The sequence below is a fragment of the Sardina pilchardus genome, chromosome 4 (genome assembly GCF_963854185.1).
Source record: "Sardina pilchardus chromosome 4, fSarPil1.1, whole genome shotgun sequence".
Lineage (NCBI taxonomy): Eukaryota > Metazoa > Chordata > Actinopteri > Clupeiformes > Clupeidae > Sardina > Sardina pilchardus.
The window spans coordinates 38414009-38441926 of NC_084997.1; the positions used below are offsets into that span (position 1 = coordinate 38414009).

Sequence of the window (27918 nt, forward strand, 5' to 3'; positions counted from 1 at the left end):
GTTTTGCCAACGCATTGCTTTTTGTCTCCGGAAGTATTACCGTTCGCCCACAACAGCGAATCAAAATTCACGGCGAAGCCGCCAAACAGGAAATGGGCTCATATTTCAGCAACCCTTGCACGCATCAAAACCAAACTTAGTACATGGACTCGTGACCCCATCGGGAGGACGCTCAAGAAATTTGGTGACCTTTGACCTCTAGGGGGCGCTGTAATTTAGAAACATGCTTTTTGGCCTATAACTGCTGTTGTGCTTAGAATTACAATATATTAGAGATGTCTAGTAATACTGTGGAAGATCCTTATGTGGACAGATGGCAACTTATGACATCAACGTAATTGATTCGGCCGCCATATTGGATTTAATCAAAAACACTAACAAATTTCCCTAGGTCACAAATTTCAACTGATCCTCACCAAAATTGGCACAGACCATCGTCAGACCATGCCTTGTAAGTGTTCTGATTTCTGTAACAATTGACAGAAGCGTTTGCCCGTCGCAGCCAATCGAAATTCGCGGTGAAGCCGCCAAACAGGAAGTGAGCCCATATCTTAGCAGCCTTTGCATCTATCAACACCAAACTTAGTATATGGGCTTGTGACCTAATCGGGATGACACCCAATACATTTTGTGACCTTTGACCTCTAGGGTGTGAAACCGCCAAACAGGAAGTGAGCTCATATCTCAGCAACCTTTGAATCTATCAAAACCAAACTTAGTGCATGGGCTCGTGACCAGATCGCGAGGACTCTCAAGAAATTTGGTGACCTTTGACCTTTAGGATAGCTTCGATTAGCAAAAATGCAAGTTCGCTTGTAACTTTTGACGTGTTAGACATGAAACTTGTTCTGACTGCTTACGGCCATATGTCTCATTGCGGCATTGAGCCAACAGTGTCGAGTTGCCGTGGTTACTCCGGCCTACTGCTTGGCCCCCTCATTGCTGCTTGCAGCTATATTTATTATTATTATTATTATTATTTTTCTTTTTTAGTTGACAGACATTCACATCACAAGGACATGTACACACAAAAAGAACACACATTGTGCCATACTAAATGGTCAGGGAAATAGTAAACCAATAGTGTAATAAATAATAAATAGAAAGATGATGGGAATGCAAATTTCTGTAGCAGGCTTTTTATTGCAAATATAATGAATCCCTATTCATCCAGGTGACACTTCTTGTAGTGTTTCATGGTACTTCTCATTGCATGGCATAACATAAAAACCCACCCCACACTGCCCACCTGTTGCCTATTGTGTCTGAAGACAGCCTGTAAGTAAGGTCTGCCACGCGCGCCTCCCGAGTGGTGTGAATCAGCATGGCTGTTCTTTCTCATTCTCCTTGCGACTGCCTACACTGCTGCTACGTTTCCCCAAGCTATACTATGGACACTTCGACCTCGTCTAACACATCTATTGATATTAGACAAAGGCTCCACTACATTACTGTCCTCCTCCGATTATGGAGAGGCACACGGTCACTGTCGAGGGAGCATATGGCTAGCGCAATATATATATACATATATAAAAAAAACACATTGCCCCGACCATAAGCTTTCGTTCTCCACACAACTAACAAGTAATGAGGGTCTGCTAACTGTTTCACGATATGCCTACTTCTCATTGCAAGGCATAACATAAAAAATCAACCCACACTGCCTACCTGTTGCCTATTTTGTCTGACGGCAACCTGGATCTGCCATGCGCGCCTCCCGAGTGGAGTGGCTTTCATTCTCATTCTCATTGCGACTATACTGCTGCTACGTTTCCCCAAGTTCTCCTATGGACACTTCGACCTCATCTAACAAATCTATTGATATTAGACAAAGGCTCCACTACATTACCGTCCTCCGATTATGGAGAGGCACACGGTCACTGTCAAGGGAGCATATGGCTAGCGCGATACAGTACAGGCCAAAAGTTTGGACACACCTTCTCATTCAAAGAGTTTTCTTTATTTTCATGACTAAGACTATGAAAATGGCAGATTATACCGAAGGCATAGCCTGGCAAGCCAAACTACACAGAAATGTAAAGTCTGGGGTCGGACCATTCACAGAGTTGAAGCCTGTGGGTGGGATGAACAGTTGTCTTTCAAACTGCCTCTGCACGTAATAGGCCAGCATTTGTGACCAATCGTAGCCGGTCGGCAAAACGGCAAATACATCCTTCTTTAAAACGAATGACTTAAGTGCTTCTTTCTGCTCAAAGCCCAAGTCTAACTCTTCCAAAGCCGATTCAAACGAGCGCGCTTCGTTAGCCTCATCCATCTTTTGTTTTTGGCGACATTTTTTTTGACTGTCACACTCAAAGTGTGAACTTATCAAGAAAGAGGCAAATAAATGTTACACAGCTCTGCAACAGGTATAGGACAATGATAGACTTAGCAGCCTTAACGTTAACTTGGAAAATCAAGGAGAAACAGCAAATCAACAGTGAACAAAAACTAGCAGGTAGAACGTTTAAAATCGAATTGTCGGAGTCGGTGCTGTTGTGTTTGAAAGACAAGTTAGAGCCGCCACGACCCGCCTTACGTTGCTTCTGATTTGTTTATATTGCGTGATGCCTTCTATGGTTGGTGAGATTTAGGCACAAAGGACTGATGGATTGGTTATTGCTGTCAGTCAATCAGAGCTCGAACTACGGCAAGGCAATGACCAAAGTTTATCATCATGAAAAAAAATATATAGTGCACTGAATGGGGAAATATTTTGCGTGAGAAATTACTTGGCAGCCCTGGTTGTGCGATACGGTCTCAAACCCAACTGGTCGAACGAGGACGCATGGTCCAGCCCCCTGGCGTCTTATCGGAAGCCGAAGGTGAGGGCTCAAGGACTCCGTACACAGATAGAGCGTTCTGATTGGCTCGGCTGAACTCGATCCTGGCGCAGGCTTGTCCTCAACGGTGCGACCCTAGACCATCCCGCCAGGCAAAAATATTTTTGCCCGCTAGGGTGCGTCTAGATTTCTAGGCTACCGAAGGCATGCATCAAAACTATGAATTAACACATGTGGAATTATATACTTAACATAAAAGTGTGAAACAACTGAAAATATGTCTTATATTCTAGGTTCTTCAAAGTAGCCACCTTTTGCTTTGATACTGCTTTGCACACTCTTGGCATTCTCTTGATGAGCGTCAAGAGGTCACCTGAAATGGTCTTCAAACAGTCTTGAAGGAGTTCCCAGAGATGCTTAGCACTTGTTGGCCCTTTTGCCTTCACTCTGCAGTCCACACGGTGGTTGGAACCAAAGGTCTCAGATTTTGACTCATCAGACCAAAGCACAGATTTCCACTGGTCTAATGTCCATTCCTTGCGTTCCTTAGCCCAAACAAGTCTCTTCTGCTTGTTGCCTGTCCTTAGCAGTGGTTTCCTAGCAGCTATTCTACCATGAAGGCCTGTGTTAGGAAAATCTTCCAAGTATTTAAGATTTTAAAACACAAGAACCACAACAAGTAGTATGTTTTGTACTCTGGCCAGAGGAGAGAGCATTCAGACAGGAGGATTCCCCCTCCCTGCTAAACAGTCTCTGTCCTCTGAAACTCTGGGTAGTTCTTTTATTAGAAGAAGCGGTCTTGTCATTATTCGTCCTATCTCCCATATCCTGCTTTTGCAGGTACATCTGTTTCCTTTGACGTAAACAAGAACAATGTTGGCAAGAATACTCTTGGCATCAGCAGTGCACGTATACATGAAATATTGCAGACATTGCAAAATAATATGTGAGACATGAGACACACCTAAATGTCCTTAACAATGATAATAACATAATAATTTCTTTAACAGCCTGATTCAGGCAGTCTCGTCTTAACAGTTGTTCTAGAGATGTGTCTGCTGCTAGAACTGTGTGGCATTGACCTGGTCTCTAATCTGAGCTGCTGTTAACGTGCGATTTCTGAGGCTGGTGACTCGGATGAATTTATCCTCCGCAGCAGAGATGACTCTTGGTCTTCCTTTCCTGGGACGGCCAGTTTCTTTGTAGCGCTTGATGGTTTTTGCGACTGCACTTGGGGACACTTTCAAAGTTTTCCCAATTTTTTGGACTGACTGGCCTTCATTTCTTAAAGTAATGATGGCCACTCGTTTTTCTTTGCTTTTTTCTTGCCATAATACAAATTCTAACAGTCTATTCAGTAGGACTATCAGCTGTGTATCACCCCTGACTTCTGCACAACACAACTGATTCCCAACCCCATTTATAAGGCAAGAAATCCCACTTATTAAACCTGACAGGGCACACATGTGAAGTGAAAACCATTTCAGGTGACTACCTCTTGAAGCTCATCAAGAGAATGTAGAGTGTGTGCAAAGCAGTAATCAGAGCAAAATGTGGCTACTTTGAAGAAACTAATATAAGGCATATTTTCAGTTGTTTACACTTTTTTTGTTAAAGGTATACTATGCAGGATTGGCGATTTCATCGCCGGTTTCGCTTTCACTTTTCATTTTCGCTCGTTTTATGCTTGCATATTTCTCTGCAGAGCTTCCCCTACAGCTTTAGCGTGTATATTTGACAAAACTCCTCAATCGGTCAGTCTGCCGTGCCTTTTCATGAGACTTTACATGACACTTCCTGGAGTAGAGCATGGGTGCGTGCCCGGTGTCTCCTGAAGTTGCAAGTGTGGTTTTACCGCTACAGACCACTAGAGCGGCCAAAAAAAACACCATTCGACCGGGAATGACCCATTTAATCATATATAACAGTATGGAACGAATTGATTAACTGAAAAACGTTGCATAGTATACCTTTAAGTACATATTTCCACGTGTGTTAATTCATAGTTTGATGCCTTCAGTGTGAGTCTACAATGTCAATAGTCATGAAAATAAAGAAAACTCTTTGCATGAGAAGGTATGTCCAAACTTTTGGCCTGTACTGTATATATTAAAAAAAAAAGAAAACACATTGCCCCGACCATAAGCTTTCGTTCTCCACACAACTAACACGTAATGAGGGTCTGCTAACCCTGCGTACACACTGTCTCCGTCCGTCAACGGATCACGGAGGTTGGATCTGCCGTATCTGTATTTGCACTTTCTTGACGGAGGCAACGGAGCTGAAGCGACGGACGGACCCACAATGCATTTCGAGTCTGCCCCATGCAAAGTGAATGAGATCCGTTGACGGACGGAGACAGTGTGAATGCGGGGTAACTGTTTCACGCATGGAGGTATTATAAGAACTGGAGAAAGTGAATAAGTCCCGCCCCCATTAATTTCAATGGGAATGCTATGCTAGTGAAAATTGCCAAAATTGAACGATTTTTTCAGGCTTCAACATGGCATTTCAAGGGGCTTGTTTCCGGTGCCGTTTTACTTAGCCAATTAAGTGCCAGGTTACTGATTGACGTAAGGAACAGAGGGAGAGCTCGTGCCCACACTAAGCTCGTGCATGAGCTGAGAGTGGAACAGCCACCAATCAGCATGAGGAAAACTATGGGAAAACGGCACCGGACATGATATATTTCTGGAAAATGGCGACGAGGAAGTGCCTTGCTAATCGGCGAAGCTAATCAGTCAAATCCTGACCCCCTGGTCTCACAATATGCCTACTTCTCATTGCAAGGCATAACATAAAAAAACTGCCTACACCTGTTGGCTATTTTGTCTGACGGCACCCTGGACCTGCCACGCGCGCCTGGAGTGGCTTTCGTTCTCATTCTCATTGCGACTATACTGCTGCTACGTTGCCCCACAGTTCTCCTATGGACACTTCGACCTCCATACCGACATACCCAATAGTGTTAGACAAATTCTCCATCACGTTACTTGTCCTCGCAATTATGGAGAGGCACAATGAAAACGAAAGGGCAAAATTGCTAGTGCGATAACATGGCAGTGCCCTGACCAATACTGTCGTTCTCTACACAAATAACACGTCTGATGAGGGTCTTCTAACTTCCCTATGAACACCTAGACCCATAAAATAATGTTCCTAACACTGACATTGGGCAAAGGATCCACGTTTGTGCTTGTGTAGGACTTATCTCTCACGTTGTCCAGCTTCAGCATGGCTAGGCTGAGACGCGTGTGAATAAACAAATCCCCGTCATCTTCTGAAGGCAGATATTTCCCTTCAGAATAACTGTCAGCGAACAGAAGACCCAACACTTCATTCCTGGTAAACTTTTTCCAGGTGTTTAGACGATTATCTAATGCTAATACTCGCTTACGTTCACAATACCGCTCTGATACAATGCTCACAGGCAAGCTAGCTCAGCTGATATTTCGCACTGCTTTAAAGTGCCCTTGCTCGAATATTTTGTATAGAAGCATGACGTAATTCTGAGTCGGGGATGTAGTATGACATGTCTGCCAACTAGTGGCAGGGAGTTTGAACGAAATTTGACACCCAATACTTTCACGACTATAGTGTCTTTTTCCCCTAATAAATGACTAAGTCAATGGTCATATCTGGTAATTTTATTGTTCAAAACATCAGTGGAGTAGGTTAGCTTAGAAGCTAAAATGTCCCAACCACATTGTTTCAAAGTTCAAAACTAATATTTGCAATACATGCTGGGAAGCAAACCTCAACAAAGTAGCCTACACAAAATATAATTAAAGTTATCAGAGAATGTCTAGGTTATATTTTATATCTAAACCATGACGTTTATAAACAGGGCTGCCAAGTTTCAGAAAATGACAAGCGTGAGAGGTCGTCCGCCGTTCGTTCGGTGGCATTTGGTAGCTCCGATTAGAGTCGATTTTTCAAGTGTGAACTTATCAAGAAAGAGGCAAATAAATGTTACACAGCTCTGCAACAAGTGACAAATATAGACTTAGCAGCCTTAACATTAACTTGGAAAATCAAAGAGAAACAGCGAATCAACGGTGAACAAAATCTAGCAAGCAGTAGAACGTTTTTAATCTAGTTGTCGGAGTCGGTGCTATTGTGTGTTTCAAAGATAAGTAGAGGCACCAAGACCCGCCTTGCTTCTGATTTGTTTATATTGCGTGATGCCTTCCGTGGTTGGTGAGATTTAGGCACAAAGGACTGATGGATTGGTTATTGCTGTCAGTCAATCAGAGCTCGAACTACGGCAAGGCAATGACCAAAGTTTATCATCATGAAGAAAAAAAAAAAAAATAGTGCACTGAATGGGGAAATATTTTGCGTGAGAAATGTCAAGTATGGCATGTTGTGTGAGAATGGGTCAAATTGCCTGACTGTCACGCTCAAAGCGTGAGACTTGGCAGCCCTGTTTATAAAGTCATAAAATTATGATAAGCAGTATCCTTAATTCAGCAAAGTTTTTATAGTGGTGACCAGTTGGGGATGTTGTGAATATCTGCCTGGACCCATATTGCAGATCCGTACCACACACAATAAGCGTACGGATCTGCAATACGGGTCCGCTGATTGTGTGTGGGCCACATCTGGCCCACAGTCAGATACCGTAGGTCCGCTACATGTGGATCTAAGGCTTGTATGCGGATCCGGCCCAAAGGAAAATGTTATCTGGGAAGAATTCTTCTGCAAGAATGTTTGTTTTTTGGAAAAACATGATAAAAAAAAATATCAGTTGATAACTGCAGATAGTCTGAGAACAGAGTCTGAGAACCAGACAATAGAAATGAAAGCGTAAGCGTTGAGTTCTGTCAGGAAGACTCAATTCTCATTCATTACTTTTGACCAATCATCAGTCTGCATCAGTCTTTAAAATGACACGTCTTTGCACCTGCTTTCCACTTTCAGGTGCCAATTATTCGATGGTCTGATTGCAGGTGTAGCAGGACTAGGTTCATGCCCCTTTTAGTTAGCTTGGCAGTGCCCTTCTGAGTGGCTCTGGGCAATTGGAGGTGAGCCAATCAGTACGTGGGAGCGGCGATAAAGTCTTAGCTTTTATTTTGAAGGCTGACGTCGTAGCTCCATCGTTTGCCTGACCCCAGCCTTCACCGCTCCCCGTATTGGCTTCGCCTCTGGCCGGTTCCGTGTGTCCGCCGACTTCTCGGAGTGCAGCTAGTCGCTGAACATGGGCCTTAAGACTGACCACAGCAGAGCGATCTCAGGCGTAACAGGGAGCAGCAACATCAAGGCGTCTTGATTCCAGTTCCGACGAACGCTGCTGTTTTGTCTTGTTTTGTGTCTGTGGTGTTTGTTTCATTTCGTTGTTGAATCGGCTGTGTTTAGCCACCACGAACTTGATTAACTGAAGTGACGACAGGTGTGCTGCTGTTTGCTTCCCGAGTGACGACGAATTCAGTTCGGTTGTGGAGGCTATTCCCAAGCTTGTTACACTGCGTGTCATGATTGTCACGGTATCCGCCGTTCATTCCGACATACCAGCACTCCGACATTGACGTCCAATTGTCGTAGTGGAGGCATGTCTCCTTAAGGGAAAAAGTCCCACCACTCCGACATATTTTTTTTTCATGGTCGCAGTGGCGGTATTTAACTTTTTTTTTCAAACAACGTGCCATTCCGACATGAGGTAATTAATAGGCTATTAATGTTACAGTTATTATTTTCACGTCACTTCGTCTGTTTTATGACCTAGAAGGTTGTATTTGGCATCTGTGGATAGCTCTAGCTCTCCTCTTTTATCTGACATGCAAGCCATATATTTTTTTTACCATGGTTTCACGAGTAGCCTAAATCAAACGAAAGTAGCGGTAGCCGAAGCTATATGACATTCTTATTTGTTTGTCACTTCGTCTGTTTTTATAACACAAAAGGATCGATGTGTTTGGTATCAATGGAAAGCTCTGTTTCTCCTCTTTCATTTGATATGCGTGTCTGTTGCCTGCGATGCCTGGTCCCGGAGTAATCCAAGCGAGAGCAGTGGCTGCGTGGAGCAATATAGACTGTAAATATGATAGGCCTATACTTTGATTTAAATTCATGATTTTATTTTATTTTCATACTTGATCGTACAGACACTGTCTAGTCTCGTTAAAGCCCCGGTTCTGCTCTTTCATGCAATATAGGTCTCATCTCGCTATGACTAATAATCGCGGAGCAATGTACAGAGAAAAATGGGTGTGTTTTTTTACGCACTTTGCGTCCGTCGGGCTCATAGGGTCCGTTAAATTGTCTTGGAAAAAAATAGGATTTGTAAATTGTCGGAATGGGGGTACTAAAATGTGTCGGATTGGCAGCATGTCTAAATAGCAGCATGTCGAAATAGAGGCATGTCTAAATGGAAGCATGTCGTAGTGGTGGCATGTCTGAGTGGCAGCATGTAACCGATTGTCACCATCCCCTTCGTGTATGATTGTGGTGATTTACACTGTTTGCCGTGACAACTGCGTGCATTTGATGTGCTTTTTTATTCACGAGTGTCTCATTCCCTGAATAGCCACCTCTACTGACTTTAGCGAACTCACTCTGGAGAGTACTACTGCTGTTAGCGAACCCACACTGGAGAGTAATACTGACTTGAGCGAACCCACACTGGAGAGAACTCACTCATGTTTTTAATGTAAATAAATAAGAGTTTATTTTTGGAACACATGCCTCTCTGGTTTTCTGTAAACAACGAACCTGTGTTGCCGTTAGGTTAACCCATTAACAAGTCTCATAGAATTCATATTCTGAGGGGAAGGGCCTCAGATGGCGTAGTCGTCATGTTGCAATGTATACCAACCATCCACTTTGCCACATTTGGCGTAGTCGGCAGGATGCAATGTATAGCAAACCATTCACTTTGCCACATTTGGCGTAGTTGGAAGAGGATCACATAGCAAAGCCAGAGACGTGTGTTCCAATGTTTTTATGTCTTTTGTAACTTTGTCTTTGCTTTGTCGTATTACTATTGGTTTATTTTTTTTTCTCAGACAAAACAGCAGCTGTTTGTTGGACCAAGAAGGAGTCAGGTAGGCTTGGTTGGTGCATGGCCAGCTTCGGTTGGGTTGTGTCGTCGCCCCCTCCCCCCTGTACCCCCTCTCCTCCTTTCCCCCTCCCAATGTTATACAGCGTGTAGCTCACTGCAGCGCTGTAGCCAGGGCAGCTCCCCACCTACGCCTTTGGGTCATGGGTCGCCATGAGGGCGACAGCCATTAGCGGGGCCTGGTGTTATTGCCTTCCTGGTGCCCTTTCTTCTCCCTTCCCCCTCCCAAGTTTGTACAGCGTGTAGCTCACTGCAGCGCTGTAGCCAGGGTAGCTCCCCACCTGTGCCTTTGGGTCATGGGTCGCCATGAGGGCGACAGCCATTAGCGGGGCCTGGTGTTATTGCCTTCCTGGTGCCCCCCCCCTTCTCCAAGGTGTACAGTGCAGCCCGGGTAGAATGTAGCAGGACTAGGTTCATGCCCCTTTTAGTTAGCTTGGCAGTGCCCTTCTGAGTGGCTCTGGGCAATTGGAGGTGAGCCAATCAGTACGTGGGAGCGGCTATAAAGTCTTAGCTTTTATTTTGAAGGCTGACGTCGTAGCTCCATCGTTTGCCTGACCCCAGCCTTCACCGCTCCCCGTATTGGCTTCGCCTCTGGCCGGTTCCGTGTGTCCGCCGACTTCTCGGTAGGTGATTGTGGTATTGTGTTTGTAGTTGGCTACGTTTGTATCATTCAGTGGGCTAACTCAAACATTGGGGTTTAGGAGTGCAGCTAGTCGCTGAACATGGGCCTTATGACTGACCACAGCAGAGCGGTAGGTCACGTTAACCGTTTTTAAAAGTAATATGTAAACTTGCGTGGGTTTAATTGTATGTTCTTTGTGTAGCAGATCTCGGGCGTAACAGGGAGCGGCAACATCAAGGCATCTTGGTTCCAGTTCGAACGCTGCTGTTTTGTCTTGTTTTGTTTTGTGTTTGTGTTACGCAGACGCTGCATAGTACTGTGTGTTGCCTGTTTGCGCTCTTGCGCTTGTTCTGTCTCTCTGTCCCCCTCTTTAGGCCGTTCCGCATGTGGGCCGATTGCGGGGCGGGGCAGGGCCTATTTAAGCCGGAGACGTCCCAGGAGGAGGTCTCTCTCTCCATCTCGTTGCGTATCACAGAAGTGCTGGCTGCCTGCCGCTGCGTCGTCACTTCACGCCATGTTTTCCCTTTGTTCAGTTGAAACTTGCGTTAGTTAGCACTCACTTACAAACAGTCCGTTTTCAAAGCACTTAAGTCTTTATTTATTATTATTATTATACAGGTGGTGATTGGTGAAGGGTTTTTGCACGTTCTTAGTTACAGGATTAGATAGCGCAGAAGTTGCGAGAAGACTCACCGTCCGGATTGTATTTTGTTTTCTGTTCGGGAGTCAGCAGACTGGTTTTCTTTGAGTAAGGTAGTTGCAGGGTTTGTTTTCTGTTTTTGTTACACTCTAGCTTTGAATCACCACCTTATTCTTTAGTTATTAATGTTCGCTTAGTTATTCTTTGTTCAACAACGCACCCGTAGCGATATTATTTCTGACATTTTTGTTAATAAACAACCTTAAACCGTTCACTCTTCTTGGCCTTTTGTTATGTTATGTTGTACCATCAGATTATTGGTATGGTCTCGTAACATAATAATGGGGGCTCGATTCCGGTCTTTGAACCACATTTCGTGACTTATTTGTCATAGTTTGACTTCCCTGTACTGGGTCGTTTTTGGCGTCTTTTCGCTGTATAATTGTGCGTTTCTAGAGTGTGCCATATGGTGTTCGGTAGGTTTTCGCTATTTCCCCCTCACTTGATAGTTAGTTTAATTGTCACCTTTACGACGCATTATGTTTGACCTCGAAGCCTTTGTTGACGCTCCTTCTGTAGAAGCGTTGTCATGTATTACGCGTGATGATCTTGTCCGTATCGCAGGCCATTATAAACTTGAAGTACGGGGTTCGCCTTCTAAAGCGGAACTCTTCGATAAGCTGGTGACTGACTTGCGCGAACAAGGAATACTGGAGAAAGTGAGTTCTGAAAGCCCTTCTGAGCCGTCTCCTGGTAAACCTATTTCAATTTCTGATCCCTCACCTACTAAGAGTGCTTTAGAATGGAAGCGCCTAGAGCTTCGTGAAAAAGAGATGGCTTGGGAACGTGAGAAATCACAACTAGAGGCTGATAGACTAGCAGTACGCGAGCATGAGCGTAGAGAGCATGAAATTAAAATGAAGAATTTGGAGATAACCCAGGTTGTTCGTCTAAAGGAATTGGAGATAAAGGCTCGCGAATCTGGTGTTCATATTCCTGTCACTCATTTTGATGTTAAGCGAAATATTCGACTTGTTCCACCTTTTAATGAGAAGGAGGTGGACAAGTTTTTCGCACATTTTGAACGGGTTGCTACTGTACTTAAATGGCCTCGCGAAGTGTGGCCAATGACTTTACAGAGTATTTTCCAAGGCAAGGCCCAGCAGGCTTATTCCTCTTTATCTTTAGAAGATGCTGCGGATTACGATAAAGTAAAGCAGGCTGTTTTGCACATTTATTCGCTTGTGCCTGAAGCTTACAGGCAGAAGTTTCGCAATTATCAAAAGCGTGAGTCTCTCACTTATGTGGAGTTTGTCCGCGAGAAGGAGATGTTGTTCGATCGGTGGCTCAATTCCCAAAATGTTACTACTTTTGAGGGTCTTCGTGATTTAATTGTTGTTGAAGATTTCAGGAATTCTCTGCCTAAAAGTGTAGCTACTTTTCTTGGTGAGCACAAGGATCTTACACCCTCTAGCGCGGCTGTGCTTGCTGATGATTATGTACTTGCGAGAAAGGACTCAGTCCCCTATCCTGTTAAGTTTCAGAGTGCTGGTTTTCAAAGGAACTTTCATGTCCCTAAAGAAACTGTATTTGAACCTGTTCGATCCGATGATAAGCGTGTGAATCATGCAAAGGATCAAATTACTTGTGGGCACTGTAATAAACGTGGACATTTGATGGCTAATTGCTTTAAACTGAAGCGTGGGAATAAGTATCAGTCCACTTCTAGAAATGACTCAAACGTGGGTCTTTGTGTTTCCACATTTCCTCCGACGTCTCAGACAAACGAGAAAGTTAGTGATGTCTTTGCTCCGTTTGTTTCAACGGGTTACGTCGTTCTGTCAGGTGAGCGCGAAACGCGCGTGCCTGTTAAAATTCTCAGAGATACTGCTGCGTCACAAAGTTTCATACTGGAGAGTGTTTTGCCATTTAATGTTAAGTCTTATGCCGGTGAAAATGTCCTTGTACAAGGTTTTGAGATGGGTTTTGTGAATGTTCCACTCCATGGGGTTTTGCTCATTTCAGATTTAATAACTGGTGACTTTAAAATGGGTGTACGCCGTACTCTTCCAGTTAAAAATGTGCATGTGTTGTTGGGCAATGATATTATGGGAGGCACTGTTTTCCCCTCGCCCGTTGTAACTGATTCTCCTGTTTCTCAGTGTCCAGATGTTTTGGATGTGAATTTCCCTGAGGTTTTTCAAGCTAGCGTCGTTACGCGTGCTATGGCGCAGCGTGAGGAGAAGTCTCAGGTTGAGGATGAATTAGTTAATCTTTGTGATACCTTTTTAGTGCAGCCCTCACTCAAGGTTGGCAGTGATTTGCCTTTGAATTCCCCTTCACTGTCTAAAGTTCCTAAAGTGTCTGTGAGCCGTGAGCACTTGATTAAGGAGCAGTCTAATGACCCGTCTCTCGCTTCGCTTTTCTCTGATGTTATGTCCGAGGAAGATATTGAGAATTCACCGTGTGGATACTTTTTGCGAGATGGGGTCTTAATGCGCAAATGGAGACCACTTGCGGCCTCTGCGCAGGATGAGTGGAGAATACTCTGCCAGATTGTGGTCCCTACCAGTTATCGTGGTCACATTTTGAGTCTTGCTCACGATCATCATTTCTCTGGTCATCTCGGTGTGACGAAGACATCAGATCGAATCACCCGTTACTTTTATTGGCCAGGTATTAATCGTGATGTTGCTAAGCATTGTCGTACATGTCACATATGTCAGGTTACGGGTAAGCCTAACCAGGTTATTCCCCCTGCACCGTTACAACCAATTCCTGTCTCTACAGAGCCGTTTGAACACATAATTCTGGATTGTGTTGGCCCGTTGCCTCGGACGAAGTCGGGAAATCAACACCTCCTCACAATCATGTGTACGTTAACACGGTTCCCTCATGCTGTCCCTTGCGGAAAATTAATGCTCCAGCCATTGTTAAGGCTTTGGTTAATTTTTTCTCATTGTTTGGCCTCCCTAAGACTGTGCAAACTGACCGCGGCACTAATTTTATGTCTCGTGTATTTGCGCAGGCTATGCGTCAGCTTGGGATAAAACATGTACAGTCCACAGCTTATCGACCTCAAACTCAGGGTGCTCTCGAAAGGTTCCATCTCACTCTTAAATCGATGCTTAAAAGTTTCTGTCTAGAGTTCGAGAGGGACTGGGATGAGGGCGTGCCGATGGCTCTTTTCGCTGTACGGGAAGTTGTTCAAGAGAGTTTGGGATTCAGTCCGTCGGAGCTTGTGTTCGGGCACACGGTCCGTGGGCCACTGAAGTTGCTACAGGAGTCATTTTTAACAGAAAGCAAGGAGTATTGTGACCTGTCTGATTATGTCTCTAAAATGCGTTTCAGGCTCAGCCGTGCATGTGAGTTGGCCAAGGAAAATCTCGGTGTCTGTCAAAAACGCATGAAGCAGAGGTTTGACAAGAAGGCTGTTGCACGTCAATTTTAACCCTGGTGATCGCGTGTTGGTTCTGATTCCAGTGATGGGTGCTGCATTGCAACCTCGTTACAGTGGACCATACGATGTTGTGCGACGTGTGAACAATCTGAACTATGTCATTTCAACACCAGATCGTAAAAAGAAGACCACACTGTGTCACATTAATCGCTTGAAACTTTATTGTGATCGCGAAAAGTCAGATCTTGAATCTCCGTCCTCAGGCAGCTCTTCAGCGTTTGACTGCGGCACTCTCGTTTCAGAGGTGGCGTTGTCCACTGCGTGTGGTGCTGAAGTTGCCTCTTCGTCTGATCAAGGTGCTGTGGCGGGTCCTTTGTGTGAAGATGAGGGCCGCCTCCCGTCAGTTGAGGTGATTGAGGGCAGAATGAAGAATTCCGAGCTTCTGTGTAACTTAAATTCTTTTTTGTCACATTTGCCTGCTCCAGATCGTCAGGACCTCGTCTCACTCATTGAACAGCATGTGGATCTTTTCCCTGATGTGCCTCGCCAAACCACAGACATAGTTCATGACATCGACGTGGGTGTAACACGCCCAATTAAGCAACATCCTTATCGTGCGAATCCTCTTAAAAGACGCTTGTTTCAAGACGAGGTGAAGTTCATGTTGGACAACGGTATTGCAGAGTCCAGCTGTAGTCCGTGGTGTAGTCCGTGTCTGTTGGTGCCTAAAGTTGATGGGTCCATGCGTTTCTGCACTGACTTCAGAAAAGTCAATGCAGTTACAAAACCTGATAGTCATCCCCTGCCGCGCATTGATGATTGCGTTGATCGGCTAGGTTCTGCTGTGTTTGTTAGCAAGATTGATTTGTTAAAAGGCTACTGGCAAATTCCACTCTCTGCCCGTGCTAAACAAATTTCAGCCTTTGCAACACCTGATCATTTTCTGCAATACACTGTTATGGCTTTCGGGCTTCGCAATTCGCCGGCTACATTTCAACGTCTAATTAATAACATTCTTGACGGCGTGTCTAATTGTGAGGCATATTTAGATGACTTGTTGATTTATAGCGCCACCTGGCGGCAACACCTGACTCACCTCTCTATTGTCTTACAACGATTGTCTAATGCAAATCTGACCATAAACCTAGCTAAGTGTGAGTTCGGCCAGGCTACGGTCACTTATTTAGGTAAAGTGGTTGGGCGTGGACAGGTACGGCCAGTCCAGGCCAAGGTTGAAGCCATCTTGACCTATCCTGTTCCAACCACTCGCCGCGAGCTTCGCCGTTTCCTCGGCATGGTAGGTTACTACCGCTCGTTTTGTAGAAACTTTTCTGCTGTTGCATCGCCTCTTACGGATCTGCTGAGTTCGAAGGTGTCTTACAAGTGGACGCCTCGTACTCAGGTTGCCTTTGAGTCTGTCAAAGCTCTGTTGACCACCGCGCCGGTCCTTGCTGCCCCCGACTTTTCGCGCCCTTTTTCCATCGCTGTCGACGCAAGTGACCTGGGCGCAGGAGCTGTCCTGCTGCAGCACGACAAGGATGGGTTCAAGCACCCGGTGTGTTTCTTCTCACGGAAGTTCAACAGCTATCAGCGCGCCTACTCTACAATAGAGAAGGAAGGCCTGGCTTTGGTGCTGGCTCTCCAGCATTTTGAAGTCTATGTTGGTGGTGCTGTGGAGCCCGTGGTAGTCTTCACTGATCATAACCCTCTAGTGTTCCTTGATCGCATGCGCAACTCCAATCAGCGCTTGATGCGGTGGAGCCTCATTTTGCAGGGTTACAACATTCAAATAAAGCACATTCGTGGACGTGACAACGTTGTAGCGGACGCTTTGTCTAGGCTTTAGAATTTAACTGTGAAATGGTGAAATAAATTGTGGGTTACAAAAAAAAAAAAAGACAAAGATTTCTCTATTAAAAACCGTTTATACATATTGTGTAGCCTAAACTGTTTGATGGTTGTCTTTTCTGCTCAGCTTCGTGTGTGAGACGTTGCTGGGTGGTTTCTTGTTAACCTTTTTGCTTTTTCCTGTCCAGCTGCGTGTGTGAGACGTCGCTGGCGGATAAGTTGTTTTCTCTTGCAGTTGTTTTCAATTTTGTCACAATTTGTAAGGAAAATTTGCACTTGGTGGTGGAAGTAGTTTTTTTCAATGTTGGGTTTATATTTACCCCCAATTTATTTTTTTAATGGTGGGGGTGTTACGCAGACGCTGCATAGTACTGTGTGTTGCCTGTTTGCGCTCTTGCGCTTGTTCTGTCTCTCTGTCCCCCTCTTTAGGCCGTTCCGCATGTGGGCCGATTGCGGGGCGGGGCAGGGCCTATTTAAGCCGGAGACGTCCCAGGAGGAGGTCTCTCTCTCCATCTCGTTGCGTATCACAGAAGTGCTGGCTGCCTGCCGCTGCGTCGTCACTTCACGCCATGTTTTCCCTTTGTTCAGTTGAAACTTGCGTTAGTTAGCACTCACTTACAAACAGTCCGTTTTCAAAGCACTTAAGTCTTTATTTATTATTATTATTATACAGGTGGTGATTGGTGAAGGGTTTTTGCACGTTCTTAGTTACAGGATTAGATAGCGCAGAAGTTGCGAGACGACTCACCGTCCGGATTGTATTTTGTTTTCTGTTCGGGAGTCAGCAGACTGGTTTTCTTTGAGTAAGGTAGTTGCAGGGTTTGTTTTCTGTTTTTGTTACACTCTAGCTTTGAATCACCACCTTATTCTTTAGTTATTAATGTTCGCTTAGTTATTCTTTGTTCAACAACGCACCCGTAGCGATATTATTTCTGACATTTTTGTTAATAAACAACCTTAAACCGTTCACTCTTCTTGGCCTTTTGTTATGTTATGTTGTACCATCAGATTATTGGTATGGTCTCGTAACAGTTTGTCTTGTTCGTTTCATTCCGTTTGTGGAATTGGCTGTGTTTAACCACCACGAAGTCAGCCCCTAATTGATGAACTGAAGTGACGACAGGTGTGCTGCTGTTTGCTTCCCGAGTGACAACTAATTCAGTTCGGTTGGGGAGGCTATTTCTTAGCCTGTTACACTGCGTGTCATGATTGTCACCATCCCCTGCGTGTAGTGATTGTGGTGATTTACACTGTTTGCCGTGACAACTGCATGCATTTGATGTGCTCTTTTATTCACGAGTGTCTCATTCCTGGAATAGTCACCTTTCCTGACTTTAGCGAACCCACTCTGGAGAGTACTACTGCTGCTGTTAGCGAACCCACACTGGAGAGTACAACTACTGACTTTAGCGAACCCACACGTGCTATAATGGATTTTAGCGAACCCACACTGGAGAGAACTCACTCTTTATGTTTTTAATGTGAATAAATAAGAGTTTATTTTTGGACACACGCCTCTCTGGTTTTCTGTGACCCCAAACCTGTGTTGCCTGGTAGCTGAGTAACCAGTCTCAAAGAGTTTATATTCTGAGGGGAAGGGCCTCAGGTGGCGTAGTCGACACGTAGCAATGTATAGCAAACCATTCACTTTGCCACACAGGCATGAGCAGCTATTCACTTCACCAAACCTTACAGGTTGTGCCGTCTAAGCAGGCTATCTTGCCTCACGTTGGTCATTCAAATCGTGTAATATATCAGCGAACGCATCCCAGTTTCGGTCATTCTTCCAATGTTAATGCTCTCGTAACGTCTGAGAGTAAGGTAGGCTACATTGCTGCCATTTGCGGCCCGTAGCCTAACATCACGCTGGTGTTATCGGACGAGGCAGATCCCACAGTGTTTTAAAGGTTTCTCACACTAGTCATGTGTAATGCACTTGAAAGCTGTTTGCCAACCGCCAGAAAGAGAAGAAGAAGAAGAAGCTAATGCGTCTGGTAATTATTTATGTAACTCTGTCAAATTAGCTACGTCATACGTCGCAGTGTAAGGTAGGCCACATTGTTGCCATTGTCGGCTCGTATAGGCTAACGTTACGGCTGGTGTTATTATCGTACGAAGCGACCCCACAGTTTTTGAAGGTTCTCTCACGCTAGGCCTATGTGTAGTGCACCCTACGTTGTTTGCAGTGTAAGGTTGGCCACATTGTTGCCATTGTCGGCTCGTATAGGCTAACGTTACGGCTGGTGTTATTATCGTACGAAGCGACCCCACAGTTTTTGAAGGTTCTCTCACGCTAGGCCTATGTGTAGTGCACCCTACGTTGTTTGCCAACCGCCAGAAGGAGGAGAAGAAGAAGAAGACCCAGACAGCATTTACATTTGGGCCGGATCCATATGGACCAGGATCCGTAACTTTGCGCCAGACTTGTGTGTAGCTTCTGACTGTGACAGTCCGTCCGGCGGGTACGGCGCCGATCTGGGGCAGCTGCGCAGACCAGAAGCGCCACAAATTGACTGATTCCGCTCCATGGTCCGCCCGGCGGGTGTGGGCCGGATCCGCGGGAGCCTAAAGTAACCGAACACTCTCTAAACGGAACATCTCGCTATCGGACAAGCAGAGAGGGCAAGACTGCTGTCTTTGTGATCATGGTAAGTGCATTATCTAGAACAAATGTAAAACAAAATTGGTGTTGATGTCATGTTAGTGTGATAAATATTATATGTAACCGAAAAGTTCAACAGGCATTCTGACAACCTGAGATGTGTCAGACAAGTTGGGTAGGCCAGGGTGTCTGCAGATTTTAACAAGTGCAATTTTAGACATTTTCAGACCATCATGGGTTAAATTTAAGACCATCACGAAGTATTAAAAAAAAGAAATAACAAGCCAGGTTGCGGTCAATTGACATCCTGTCATCATCCTGCATCCTGTGACGACAGCAGGGGTCAAAATGTGCCAATGTGGCTGGTAACTGGAAAAGGTTACCGGCCAAGCAGATTTTTTACCAGCCAAAATTAAAAAAAAAAACAATTTTAAAGCTATTGTTAAGTACTAATGTTGAAGCCATTTCTACTATTTTATTATTATGTAATTATTATGTAATAATATTTTTGATTTTATTTGTAATATGCATAAGAAAACCTGTGTTGAATGTAAACAGTTCATCAGTGAGCCAGAATAGTCTAATTTGATTGGCTGTTGGTTTTAGTATAAATGTATAGAACCCCGCGAAACAGTCAGAAGCTGCTGGACTTTAGAGCAACACAGTCTTTTGACCTACACTAAACTACGCAGAGAAATAGTGAATTTAAGAAAAGTGAATATTCTAAGTTTTTGTATGCTGTGTGATTTGAAATATACAAGTAAACGACCAACGAAGAACTTTGGATTCAAGACTTTTATTTTCTGACGTTTTTTGTGTTGAGTACAAAAGAACTTTGAAGTCCTAAGCTAGTGAGTCAGCTTGCTGCACTTACAACTAGGGGTGTCACGATTCTCCAAATCCTCGATTCGATTTAATTTTCGATTTTAAAGCCACGATTCGATTAGATTTTCGACCTTTTTTTATTAATGCATTCCTTGTGTCATTATTATTATTATTATATTCATTTTTATTTTTTGCCCTCTTCCTATTCTGTTTCAGGGGGCTTTTATTTTGAAAGCAATTTTTATTTTGAAACCGTTCCATCCGTGAGGTTGTAAACAAAAAAAAAAAAACGTCAAACATAGACATGTGAACATAGTGAAATGAAGCAACACAGAATGATACTTTGAATGTTTGTGCACACTCTGAAGACACTCTGAAGAAACCCAAGGTTAGTGTTAATGGAATAAGTACTTATCAATGTGCATTTTAAGCCTTAAAGTCATTTTGAACTGTAGGCTAACTAAATCGTTTTTTACTTGCTAAGTTGAGAAGGCTAAATTGCTGTTAGGCTAACTGACGTGAGGAATGAACGCAAAAATGCTTCCACACCCGTGATTTCAGAGTAACAAGAGGTTGATGTGCATTTTTTAACTGGCTGCAGCCTGAAATTAGAGGAGTGTTGATGCTGCACGTGTGTGGTTTTGCGTTTTGGGCATACATGCTGGACGTCACGTTGGGGGTGTGGCTGCATCGTCGATTCTACTTTTCAGTTCGAAGTTCGAGATTGAGATGTAATTTCGATCGATTTCGATTTAAAATCGAGATCGTGACACCCTTACTTACAACTAATGATATAGTACCTTTAACTATTGCTTGTTTTCATGTCATTATACACTTTATTTGGAAAAGATTTAACAAAGACCATTTTTTTTTAACTTTCCAGTCATTATTACACTAACCATTTTTATTTAAATTTAATACCTTAAATTTCATTTACGTGTATCTCATTAATACTTGTTCAATCATAAGGATGAAAGAACTGAACATATGAGGCAAAGTAATAAAATAAACTAAATTCATGTGTCTGTTCTTCATCCACTATGCCCTCCATGAAGTCTGGCCTTTTCATTCGAACACCCTTTCACGTGACTCTCAGCAGGATATAGTTTTCCGCCTCACTTATGGATACAATGTTGAATTCTGGCTCTATCACTCAGCCTATCACTGACACAGAAGTTGCGCGATCGCTGTCTGTTTTATTTACTTTTATTTTGCGTCATATATCACGCCAGTCAAGGCGTCAATAATCTATTAGGCTACAGAACGGAAAATGGCAGGGGTGGACAGGATTAGCTGACAAATCTGTGATGCTCGCTTGTAGTTCTTGTATTGAAGCTACATGCTCAACTAACTCTGCAGTTTTCGAGCGGCCAGATCAGACCACTGTCTAGCATTCACTGCCACTGGACAGAACAGCCACTCTTTTCAAGCACACGGCTGCCTGCGAGCTAGCAGTCACTGCCGTGGGAGAGAGACGGTGAGCCAAGGAGGGGCTAGCGGCAATCACACACACACCATACAGCACAGTTTTGTCGTTAATGTAATATAACCATATAACTAAGTAGGCTAGGCTATTTCGTTGATGACTAGTGGCCGTTTTACACACGCCAAAGTGGCGGATAACTTGTCATAATTCACTCGCCAGAACAGAAATCTACAAGCCATTGGCGCTTGGCGGGTACTAATTTTGAGCCCTGGACGACAGTACATTTCCATTTCACATCTGTAGTTTTATTATTACGTTCCACTAACAGTACATGTCATGTAGAACTACACGGACCGTAACTGCCACCATAACAGGAAAAGAAAAAAACAGAACGGCGTGGAAAAGGACGTAAAACAAAACAAAAAACATTAATCCTTTGTCGATATTTTGAATTGAAACGTATGTCTTAAATTACTCAAACTCAATTTTAGACTTACAGTGCAAAATATCTCTTTTTAGGCCTAAAATTGAAAATGTGTCATTTTAGACTTTTTAAGACCCCGCGGACACCCTGGTAGGCTATTTTGCTGTCTAGTGGGTACGGTAACGGTTACAGGGACACTTCACCGATTAGCATTAAGCTTTGTATCTTTAAGTCAAGTCAAGTTTATTTATATAGCGCATTTCACACACAGAGGTCATTCAATGTGCTTTACATAAACAAAAAACAAACAGTAATAGCAGATAAAAGCATAGATGAGCAAAGAGTAATAATAATAATAATAATAGTAATAATGATCAAATAAAAAATAAAAAGAAAGCAATAAAGAATAATTAACATAAAAGACATAAGGTGGAATAACTAGAAGACAGGTCTGTTTTTAACAGATAGACTTTGCCGACTTTGAGTCTAATTTAGCAAACCAGTGATAGTGATCCTTCTCAAACACCCAGAGCTGTTGCCACTCTTTGTTGCTGCTGCCTTGAGACGGGAGAAACACGGTTTTCAATGTTGGACTTCCTGCTTTCAATTATGTAAAATTCGTCATTTTACATCATTGAAAGCAGGAAGTCCTATATCTTTGTCGAGTAGATGAAACTACAAACACTTTCCTCATTTTTCCAAGAGGCGGCGCTAGCGGTGGGACTTAACTTGCAGAAACTAAAATAGCCGCCATCATAGAACATCAAGGCCTGCAGCAAGCCTGGACGTCGATTAGGAACATTGGCTGTCGATTAGCCTTTGCCTGGGCTAGCTCAAACTAGAATGGACTAGCTCTCACAAGGTCAGTTATCCTAATGTTATTCACAAGTTATTGCACAAATAGTATTAGCGATACTAATACTTGTTGAAGGTCGGGTATTCTAGCATATGCTATCAATTTGCGGGACATTTGACATGGAAATATGTTAATTAACGTTTTGGTTTTTATCGCGATTGTTTCGCTAATTCCTTTTGAAGACCAGCAACACTGATATATGGCCACAAGATTTAGTACAACATAAAACAATGATCGTTTTAATTTTAGAATCGTTATTAATGCCAAAATGTTACATTAATGAGTCCTTCTGTGTACTTGTCCTACTTCCTGGTGGTTGCTGGTAAGGCAGTGAAAGGCAGGGAATTCTGGGAGTTGTTGGATTTTATCCACATGACCCAAAAATACATTTTCGGCTTTTTTCTCCCATCTCAGGGGAAAATGAGAATGATGCACGACCATTCGAAAATATGACTGGGTTTCCAACAATAGAAAGCTTAATATAAATGGGTGAAATGCTCCTTTAACTAGCCTATAGGTTATTTAAAACATTTACAACTAATGTGAACATAGGCTATAAGGCTGAATCGGTATGATCTTCACTTATAATTTACCAAAATTGCTGAATATCGTGTCCATTAGTGTTAGCTGCAAAAGTAAATTAGCCCTGTGTGCACTACAAGTCATAGCCTACCAACGTTTTTTTTTTTTTTTAAGTTAGCTGCTAGCTGTGTAAATTGGATTTACAAACATGACAGAGACACTGTCATATAATAATCTTTGAATATTGAATCTAATATTTACTCTTTATTCTTTGCTTTGTGTGCCTTTGTACGTCTTATAGGAGCAGTGAGGGAGAATCACAAGTCTGAAAAAGCCGACATGGAGATAGCCTACGCCGGTTTAAAGTTAGCCCTGTGCACTCCCAGTCAGGGGTCATCCCTATGTTCCCCAGGTCCTATGTTCCCCGCTCGGGGAACATAAGACCCTTTTTCAGAAAAAGGGTCCTATGTTCCCCATTTTTTCCCAAAAGGGTCCTATGTTCCCCGGTTGCAATACATACCGGGGAACATAGGACCCTTTTTCTGAAAAAAGGTCCTATGTTCCCCAGGTCTCCCGGGGAACATAGGACCCTTTTTTTGGAAAAAGGGTTCTATGTTCCCCGCTGTGAGAAACTGAACTTTACCTTTAACTGTGCATCGTTTGTGCTATTTTTGTTGGTTTTTAATTTTTGTTGGTAAAATTATTATGACCGCCCTACAGCGCAGGTTTAGTCAGATTTTTTTTTGCATGCGCAGTTGTCCGTCAAGGATTCTCGGGACCGGGGTGCACGAAACTTGTTTGACATGTAGCCCCACAAGGGTGGCATGGGACCAGTGTTTTTTGTTTTGATCCAGCTCCCTCCCGCTGGAGAATCGTAGGACCACCTTTTGTTGTGTGTTGGTCTTAAAGGACCATATCAACCCATCCCATAACCACTCATTTCATGTATAGAGCCACCTAGTTAAAAATGAAAAATGCCTTTGTAGCCTACGTCTTATAGGAGCAGTGAGGGAGAATCGCAAGTCTGAAATGCCGACACGGAGATAGCCTGCCCTACACAGTAACCTTGCTGTCGGCCGCGGGGTGCTCGCCTTGCCCGGTCCCACCTAACTAATGAGCAGTAAAGCCGACACAGAGATAGCCTACGCCGGTTTACAGTACCTTGCCCAGTCCCCGGTCCCACCCAACTAATGAGCAGTAATGTGCAGTGTTCACAGTAGGTCTTACTTGGTTTTGTATTTGTTTTTCTAAACCGTTTTTAACCAGACCTGCAAACTTGTCCTTTTCGGCGACAATCACCGTTTTCTTGGTCAATTGGGTCATTCACGTGAATCGCGCAAAACCGGAGAGTTTTTATTTTGGGGGGGTGGGGGGGTGAAGGCTGCCCTTAATCTGTATGCAATGCAGGCTAGAATTGCGAAATATTATTGGCTAATTCTTGTAATTGACACTTCTCTGGGCCAATCGGAGTCTTAGCACTTTCTTCAGAATCTTGAACACAGCGCGAAGTTCACGTTTGGACGCCTGGCGACCGCGCGAGTCATTTTTGTCAGGGATGATACCGCGTTCGGTCAAATATGAACGTAGAGGTAAAAACGACCCCTTCTAAGTGCATTTATTTCTTGGACCGAACGCCGTGGAGTCCATTATCCCACTCATTCCACTGTTACCATTTGTTTTGTGTTAATTTCCTGTTATGATGTAAACATTGAAACAGAGACGGTGTTACTAGAAATCGCAAAAAAAATATGTTGTCTTGTTAATAGAACTAGGCTACTTCTTTCCACCACATATCAACTAATTTCTAAACTTGCAGTACAAACTGCCGTTACTAGTTCTAAATGGATGATTGCTATGGCCAAAAGCCAGTCAGTTCTATCTCTATGAACCTTACCTATGAAACATCGCTATTTTAATTGCCCTATATATGCCATCCAACTAGCTAAAATCAACCACCGTCATGTGCGACAATGTTATGTTCTGAACGTCTACACTACAGCTTGGATGCAACGTGACCGTTCATTTAAATTTCACAATGAGTTTGCCAAATTAATAGGCTATTCCAGTGTGATACGGCCAATAAATTGGATCTAGGTCATAGGTAAATGCAAATAACGTTTAATACACCCTCTGTAGAACGCAGGACGCGCATTGATTTGCATTGAGCTCAATGAGCATCAAACGGACTAATAGGCTAACTGGAAAAAACACCATGCAATATCTAGCTATGGTGAAGAAGAGTATGTGATGATGTGGGGCTATTTTAATTCCTAAGGCCAAGGGAACTTTTATCAGGATGCATAGTATCCTGGATCCATGAAATAACTGGCCTTTAAAAATAAAAACATAGACATATATATTAAAAAATCCTCCTGCACCTATGGGAATTGACATAGGGGTCAAAACAGGCCTACTTATGCCCCCTGTATTTAACACTAGAAGCGCCGGGCCATTCTGACCCACTTATACCCAGAAGCGCCGCGCCCCGGTCATTTGACCGCTTTGACGACCTACTAGAAGCGCCGTGCTGGTGTGAACTACTTAAAGCGCGGCGAGGTGGTCAAAAGACCGCTGAGTCCTTAGAATGGAAGGCTGTTACTTACACATAATGATAGCTAGATGGCGCTTCGTGCACGAATCAAATCGTTTGGTCATAAATTCAGTTTGCACTAAGCCATGCGTCATTCGTGTCAGACCGTGTTGTTGATAGTCTGTAGTTGTTTCATTATGACAGGCTACAGCATGTTTGAGTTATCTGTTCATTTATTTGTGTTGATTTGTGTTGTTTGAGGTAAAAACTCTGGAAGAGTTCTTGAACAAACCTTAAGCAAACTTGACTTTCAACTTTTTCATAGTATTTCATTTTTTATATTTCGTTTTTACATTTTGTATGCTACTTAGAAATGTTATTTTAAAATGGAGGCATGCGTTCTGTGATAGGAGCCTGACCCGACGGGAGGGGAAGGATGAAAAATGTCGACCCAACACCAAATTTCATTCATTTAGGGAGAAGCATTTTAGGGTCTAGCTACCTCGGAGGGAGGGAGATAGAGAGAGCTATGCTGAGCAGGCATATGCGCGAGTGAAAGATATTCTCCGTTTTGCGAATGTGTAGGCTATGTTTGCGATGTCTGCTGAAAAAAGTTATAGGCCTATTGTTTCTAAAATTTAAGATAACTTCTATGTGAATTCGAGATTCAGGATTGACTCAAAAATTTGAACCGCGTAACGAAGAGTAGTCTAAGCGTAGCCAACTGGTAAGAGCGTCGGCCTCATGATCCAAAGATTGATGGTTCGATTCCCGACCTATTCAGGGCTGAAGTAGCTTACTTTTGAGTAAGGCATCAATACAGTAGGCTATATTCTATTCTATTATTTTCTATTCACACAACTACACGCACGCTGGCGAATTCAAACATTCTGAAACGCGCATATGCGATGAAACATGATTGTGCATTTTTCCACGAGTTGCCTAGCCAGCCTACAGTCTACAGGGGACAGAGAGAGGGGGTGGGGAGGCAGTTAATTGTCCTCAAATGCTGTTTCTTACAAACTTATCGAAAATCTCTGATTTCATCCAGACTCAATCTAGATGAGAGTTAGAAAGAGACACTCAGGGAATCGACCTCCGGTCGTTCGCGTGGAAGATCAGATACTTACCCCTAGTCCAACTGATTTACGTGACAACTGTAGTATTGAGAGAGATTGGCTACTAGGGTATTGAGCCACCCACCGTCGCAAAACCCTGGAATGAATATCATCATAGAAAATAGTTTCTACAATAGTAAACTATTTACAGCAAATAAGAAAATGCTTATAGCCTACATTAGTCTGAGCTTTAAAGATACAACTAGGCCTATAGAAGATACAACTTAGAAGATATAGAACTATGAATGTACGTCGGCATAGGCCTACTAAGTAGGCTAAGCCCAAATAAATGCATAAGAAAGGTTTGCCCACAGATGAATGATTTGGCCTAAATTAATTTAATAAGCTACGACGAATTTCAGATGAAAATATTTTTTACACACATATCTTTATGCCTAATAGAACAACGTCGCGCAACGTTTTCAAAACAAACTTTTTACCACTGTAAATCGCCTCCATACACTAGGCTATGCCATGTAAAGGAAAAATAGTTATTAAAATAAATAACATATATAATAGGCTACATATTGCACATATATAAACTATATGTTTTATTATATTATCCTCATGCCCGACTGACAGGAAACTTATGGGAATCCTTGCGACATCTGCTGTGAGAAAAGAGAATAGCAGCCTGGAAAAACATGGCCGAACGTGAGACTCGCATTGTTGTGAAATAAGTAATAGCAAAATAGCTCTAAACTAACTTGTACCGGTGTGCTTTTGGTCATGTAAAAATACTGGGTGATAAAACACGCATATTTAGGAAAAGTCGTGAACGTAGGGTCCTGGAATGTAATCGAGTGAAAAGATTTTTTTTTTTTTGTAATCACTGCGGTCAAATGACCGCAGCCCGGCAGTTCTAGGTATACCTAGGTCAAACCCACACGCCGCTTCTAGTAATACGCGTCAGCGGTCAAATGACCGGCGCTTGGCGCTTCTAGTGTTAAGGAAGAAAATGTATTTATTTAAGATACATTCTTCATTTATTGAAGAAAATCCTAGATTTTTACACATTTTTTTGAATTAAGGCATGAAGATGATTTTCTATTCTTCTTTTTAGTCAACTTAAGCATGGGTTCAAATACGTATTCTCCCCTGTGTGTGTGTGTATGTTTGTGTTTACATACATCATACATGTATATGTATTATATATAATAATATATAAAGTAATATATACATAAAAAACGAGCAGTTTTCCTTATATGAAAATTACAAATTGTGTGGGTATTTTTTGTATGATAGTCTAACTATGAATCATGGAC

The 27918-nt window shown here is 43.1% G+C and overlaps 1 protein-coding gene and 1 long non-coding RNA gene across 3 annotated transcripts in view; one reads left to right on the forward strand and one right to left on the reverse strand.

The window, feature by feature from the left end:
* Positions 1-27918, reverse strand: part of LOC134079206 (cingulin-like) — an 83846-nt gene that overhangs the window by 32210 nt on the left and 23718 nt on the right. The gene's annotated exons all lie outside the window — the stretch shown is intronic.
* On the forward strand, positions 10398-10759 carry LOC134077952 (uncharacterized). The gene is made up of 3 exons (XR_009938800.1): positions 10398-10463; positions 10542-10592; positions 10665-10759. It is a non-coding gene; the product is annotated as an uncharacterized LOC134077952 (long non-coding RNA).